This window comes from Grampus griseus, assembly GCF_964374135.1.
Source record: "Grampus griseus genome assembly, chromosome: 21".
In the NCBI taxonomy this organism is placed as follows: domain Eukaryota; kingdom Metazoa; phylum Chordata; class Mammalia; order Artiodactyla; family Delphinidae; genus Grampus; species Grampus griseus.
The window spans coordinates 85,745-92,792 of NC_139015.1; positions in this window are offsets into that span (position 1 = coordinate 85,745).

Here is a 7,048-nt window from a genome sequence, read left to right on the forward strand (position 1 = left end):
AAGCACAGCTCAGAGCATTCGCACGGACGGATAGACGGTAAAGCTAAATGTACTCTGTATGCTATTTAGATATAACTTTCACTAATGAACCTCCTACAAATGCACAAGGATTCATTTAAACCTGAGCGCTTTCATTGGCAAAGGCAAATTTGCTCATAAAACCTTCCCACGGATCCAGGAGATGCCAATTGCTCTAGACAGCATCTCTACCTTGCCTTTCCGAGACATCTAATTCTGAATCATCCCCCGACGTGCTTCCAAGCATCAGATAATTTTATGTTCCTCTGGCCGCTAGAGAGCACTTTGAGACTAGCAAACGTGGGTCTGGGCACCCAGGCCTCCGTTTGAACCCTGCTCTCCCCAGGATCATGGGACTGTACGGTCAGTCACTGCGCCATCTAGCTACCAGCGGCGGCTTGCAAATGGCTAGCAAGGCTGATGGATGCATTTTGTGAAGCTTAGTGACCTGTGGTAGTGATAATGAAGTATTCTGAAGCCCAGATCACATCTTATTCCGTCACTCTGGTTTCCTGCCTGTGGTGGCATCGCCTCATTTGGGCGGCTTCACAGCGTGTTTCTAAGGCAAGCATTTTAGCCAGGGTCCGTTTCCTCATGGCTCCTTCTCTTTTCTGCCAGATTGAATTTCTCTCAAAGAGAAAATATCGCTTGATATTGATTCCAGTGCATGAGATAATTTCAGCTTCTCACGCTGCAGTTCATCCAAAGCCCTGTTTAAAATCTTGAAGAGGTTTTCCGAGGCTAAGAGGCACAGTTCAAAAGAACAGTTCTTAAGTGTGTTTAGAAGACCCTTGGCTACATTTTCTGATGTTTCATCAGCAGTTTGCACTGATACACTTTCCATTGTTATTACAACTGAACCATATCATAGGGAGTTGTACCAGCAAGACCATCAAGTTTTCCAAAAAGCTATAAAGCTTTGATGTTTTCTGGCCTATTTCTTACTGTGCTCTTAAAAATGTTTAGCTTCTGCTGAGCCAAATGTGTACCTCTAAAGGCATATGCAGTGAAAAACTCTTCAAGCGTCTCAGTTACTGCTGCAATCTCTGTACATACAGCAGGAGGATGCAATTCTGTTTGGATGAAGCAAGGGGGGGAGTTCTTTGTGGTGTGCACCGTGAATGAATAATACCCACCATCAGCTGGGCTTCAGCCCATCGGCACTGGAGTCTGGCTGTGAATATAGAAGAATCCACTTTCCCAACCACTGCTTATGAGCATTTCCCAAAGCTATTCCATTCTGTATTATTGTTTGCATCAAAGAGAAATCAAAGGCATCAGTTCTGGCCCTGATTCCTGAACTGATTGAGGCATTTATGAGGATGGTTTGCAGGGGATTTCTTTGATGTTTTCAGAAATCCTAAATAATTTCTCCCTCTTTTGAATGACACTTGACTTTCAAGTAAAGGATATGCCTGCATGTGAAATGTCAGCGCTGTCTAATAATAACCGGCTTATGTGCCACTAAATCACTAGCAGCATTTGTCACCATCTTTAGAGAATGAAGCTCTTTCCTCTGCCCCAGAGCCTGGCTACAGGATCTGGCTGGAACAGGGCAGAGGCGCTACAAACAAACGGATTGCTCCGTAAGGAAATTACACTCTACAATGTAAACTCGCTATCTCACCTTCTGCCAACACGTAGCATTTGCGATATGTGACATGAGTACAGCGAGGGAGTGAATAGGCTATTAACAAAGACTTTCAAGAAAGGGGCTCCTCTGGGTTTCACAGGGAGCCATGAATACGAAAACATAAAGGAATGGAAGGCAAAGATAAGGAGTTTACATGGGGGTCTATGCATTACTGTGGAGATATTATCGGTTCCCAGCAGCCAGACTTAGTTTTTAGCTATCGGTCTCTAAGCCAGATCCAGGCATCTTCTCCAGTCCGAGAGGGTGGACTCCCTGCACACTCTTGATTGATTGATTGATCGATTGATTTCATGTGATGCTTTTTGTGTGAGTGCAAAGATAGTAGATCTCTATCTGAAAGGTAATGTTATCCCTGGGATTTCAACACGCGTTGAGTTAAAAGTACAAAGCAGAAAGACCCCATATGTGTGCGTTATATATTTATTTGCCCAAAACTCCATGGTTCTCAGGGGGCTCTGATTATGTCAAGGACATAGTAACATTTAATATTCAGTGAATACAAAAAGAGGGCATGCACTCCTCCTTGTGTGAGCTTAAGCACAGCTCTAGAAACACAATCCGATTTCTTCAGATGGGATATTTTCCCCAGGTTATGAAGGGCTACGGTTAGAGCAACTTCTAATGCTCACGGTTGAAATGCGTGTGACCCTGTATGTCTGTGCAGGCTTTTGTTCTTTGCATCTTGTATATCTTGCACTTCCTCCAAAACAGAAACTGGGTTATAAACAGAATATTGCACTTAATGGCAGCAGTGACAAAGGGAGCAGGGGACCCCTGTGCCTACAAGCTACCTCCTGGGTGGGCAGAAAGGACTAGTTTTCGGTAGAACACACACACAACAAATCATGTTCTACGTTGAACAGCTCTTTTAAATTGATTGGTTTTTTTGTTTTTTTGTTTTTTGGTTTTTTTTTTGGCCGCGCCGTGTGGCATGCAGGATCCTAGTTTCCCTGACCAGGAATCGAAGCCATGCCCCCCTGCATTGGGAGCGCAGAGTCTTAACCACTGGAGCACCGGGGAATTCCCCTGGACAGCTCTTTTATTGTCATCTTACACCGCGACTTAACTATTGAGTCAAACTGTTAGGTAGTTTTCTCTCTGGCACAGAGTTAGAGGAAGCTGATTCAGCTTTCTTTATGCTCCTGGAAGGCTCAGCAGAGGGCCTTCCACAGAGGCTCCGAATGAACAGTTGTGATTGACTCTAAGACTCGGGATGGGCAGTGTGGTACCTGGAGGAGATCTCACCAGATCAGCTATGTGAATGGGAGCAAAGCCAACTCATCTTTCTGGGCCTCTATTTCCTCATCTGTAAAAAGAAGGGGCTGGACTCAGTGATTGCTAAGGTCACTTCCAGCTTTGTAAATTCTGTGCTTTTAAAATATACTTGGATCCTGAAAGAAGAGCATCTTCTTGGGTTTCGGACAAAAGAGCCCAGGTTGTATTTGTGCTTCACCTGCCACTACGTCCTGACTTGCTGCTCTAATGAATCCGAGTTTGTTCTTCAGTGACATGGCTCAGGTCCAGGACCCCTTGGTGTGATTCTAACACTGTATAGATATTGATTTTTCTTGCAGGATAGTGGCTACGGGAACCACCAAACTACTAAATCTCTCCCGTTCTCATAAGGATGCTTTCACAGGTATCCTTCCACTCCTTTTCGTTGATATTTAACTCAGTCCAGGGCTAATTCGAAGACAGCATTACTAGCTCTGTGGCTGACACCTGGCACCATCTCCGGTTGTCAGTCAAACACTGCAGCAGACAGAGGTTGGTCCAAAAGGGGCTTTTGAAGACTTTGACCTTGTCACTGCCATGTTGTTCTCCATCACCTCCCGCATCAAAGCTTAGAATTCCTTACTGTGAACAGTGACAGTAGTTACTCAAATAGGATAGGCTTCCTTCCGTATTTGGTTTGTTTGTGCCTGTAGCAGCTGACTTTTCACCTCACGGCATTGATTGCTGTTGTCATAGCAAGACCACAGATGTTACCCTCAATATACACATACGCAGTGAGCAGCCGTACTAAAATACCCATTTGATTCTTGCTTTCTCATTTTAGACGTTTACCCGCAGTGAGCGCTCCAGTGAGCTGACGGAAGGTACAACATGTCAAGCAGATTATGATAGCCATTAACTTCCCAATACGGTTTACACAGGGGCTTTCATTTACAGTGGTTCTTGGGCGCTCACCTTGTTACATCAGTGAAAATACACACTACAAAATGAGTGGGGACTTTGATGTCAATAAAGAATTCTCTATCCAGAACCGTAATACCTTGTTCATTACCTTTCCATGGTGACCCCAGAGTAGAGGGGGTAATTTAATGAGATCGTTAATATTTCTACAAAACCAGGAATCTGCTAAATTCTCTTTTGGTAGGCACGTTTGCAGAACTAACATAAGTGACTGTTCCACACGAAGCATTATCTTTTCTTGTACAACACTGAAAGCCTACATGCTGCTTGACAAATTTGAATTTTAAAAAGTAAGAATGATTGGCATGTGGTAACTTACACAGAAATATAAAGTGGTACAAGAAAATTGCCCATTTCTTTTAGATCTACATTTTATAATTTTTTTTTCTTTTAAGAAGTGATAAGACATGTAATTTCCATCAGCTTCAACCAGTTATGTATGAAAGAGGCTGCAAGTTCAGCCCTGTAGCGGAAAAGCAAATCATGGGGAGAACTGACATACCGCAGACGCCTCCCAGCTGCCTTCCATTCCGGTCCTGGAGATGGTTGGTTACTTTAGGCCAAGACTCAAATCCAAGGACTGAGATACCGCATGTCTTGAAAACAGGTTAGCTCACCCTCGGCTCCCGACCCAACCAGCTCCAGTGTCTTACTCATTAAATGTCTTTCCAGGTCCATCAAGTGTAAGGAGAAAAAGGAAGCAGATAGAGAGGTATAATAGAGTTTACAGAGGAAGCCTTCTCTTGACACGTGGGATGCTCCAAAAAATTGGGCGTAAAGCAATTATTGCCTATTAATTCTTTTATTTAGTCAGCAGCATTTATTGATATACCATCGCAAAGCAGCCAGCTCTGCGGACACGCCGAGTTAACACTTCCTCACTGATCTTCGTTATCATTTTGAAGATAATTGGGGGCCTCAGCTCATAACCCAGATCCTGACGTTTCGGGGATAGGAACGTTCTGTCAGTGTGCAGTCTGTCTGACTTTCATTAAACATGAATAACTGACTCCTTGCTCTAATACACGTATAAAAATGTACCTATTGACAAGACCACATTTTTTTTTCTAGAATTTACATTGACTTCTTTTCTGGTCCACTCATCCCCTTACTTAAGGTTTAAACAGTCTAGTTGGGACTGCTGCATGGAAACATAAACAAAGATTTCTTTTTTAAAAAGTGAAAGTGAAATAAAAATTAAAAAGTGAAAGTGGTCCTTTGCCTCTAAGGGCAGCTGTTGAGCTATGGAAAGAAGGTTTTGGTCTTGACAATCACGGGACTAAGAACAAAGATATTCCGACAGGCGAGTTATCTCATGACAGCATTTATTGCGTCAACTAAGCCAGCAATGAGGCTCTTTGATTCAGCATTTATTTGGGGCGGGGCAGCAGTGGTGCTAAGCTCTAGGAGGGCAAGAACACGGGTTTATCTTGTTCGTCGCTGGGATTCACAGCACGTAGCGCATAGAGAATTAATAAAAAACGATCGAATGCGTGAATGTTGTTGATTTTACAGATGAGGAAACAAAAGACTCTGAAGGTCATTTGGGTAGTAAGAAGTGGACCTGGAGATCAAGGTCTGGTTAGACCCCGAGGCCTGTGCCCTTTTTCACATGACAAATTAGATACCCACAGATTGGTGACTTTCCAGACTTCCTGCCTCTGTTTCTGGGTTGCAAATCACATCCTTTCCTGGGTAACAGAGGTGATGGGAGAGGTGGTGAGTGGTATCTTGATAGAGCAGACATCTATGAATACCATCAAAGCCCCATGTGAGGTCACCCTAGAAGACTCTTACTTTGACTTCTGTCTTTTTGACCTGGATCTGCCACCTTCAAGGTACTGAATATATTCCAGATTGTGCTACAGACCAGACGCAGATAACCTGCAGGCTGGTAAGTAGAGGCGCCGAGCCGAAGCCTGTGGCAGTAAATCCTTCGCACAGCTGATCGTCTTCACCCCCTGTGAAGTCCCCTCTGCTCACAACTGATGTGGCTGAAAACATAGCAAGCTTCTGTATCTGTGGTGGGTGGAGAAAGATCTTTAACTATAAACCAGAATACAGGTATTAACAGGAGAGCTTTAACACCCACAGTTACACTTGGAGTTATGGCGTGTTAATGAGCCAGATAAACCGAGGAAGGCGTTTTTTCCCCTCCTGGGCTGCCCGGGTTCGCTGTGGGGGTAGAACAATTGAAACCTCAAGTTGTGAGACCATGAATCAGGGGGGTTTCCTGTATTATGAATGATGTCATCTAATAAGATGAGAGACTTTCAGTGAAATGCAGGAACATTCAGGGTAATGTGTTTGCAGCAAGCAGGATCCTGAATTTATGGCAGAGGGGAGTGTGTGAGTTGACCAAAGTGGAGAATGATGAGAAGTAACTAAATTATGTATGACAGTCTTTACAGAGCAGAGGAAGGAAGAAAGCTTAACGATGTTGTGCTTGAAGCACCAGCAGCAACTGGTGACGTATAGGTTGGAGGTTGGTAAGAAGAGAAACAGATCTATGAAGGCTCAAAGATTATACATGAGTGTGACCCGGACCCAGCAGTGGATTTGGGAGGGGGAGGGGAACCAGGGGCTCAGCATATAATAAACTTTAGTGGCAACGAGACAGCCAAGTCAAGTTAACTTGACATAAAAATCACCATCTTAATCTATGTAGCTCTTTCCAGCCTGAGTCTTATCAAGGCAAAAAAAAGAAAAGAAAAGAAAAGAAAACATCTATAGTTAATGATGAAGAATTTTTCCGCTTTGCTTTCCCGGCATCCACTGAAGGCAGTACATAATTTAATTATTGAATCTACAGTATGGACCATGGAGATGAAGAATGATGTGCCTGCTGTAGTGAGAAATTAGATAGAACCAACTGTTTATCCTGATCATTCTTCCTCTGTTAGGCTAAAGGAATACAGTTAACAAGCTTTTGTTTGGATTCGAGGCTCTGATCTGGAATGTGCTGATCGGAACTCAGGATTGCTACAGTAGCCATTATTTATGGAGTCCTGACAGTATCCTCAAGCCCCACGTGTGAAACAGAAAGGGGTCCATTCCTCATTCTCTGCCGTGTAACCAATGTTCCAGCGACTGCGGGGCTAGACGTCTGAAGAGAATAAGAAAGTTCAAGAAAATCAGATTTCGTTCCTTGGAGCAGCTGCCTTCAGAAATGTCATCCCA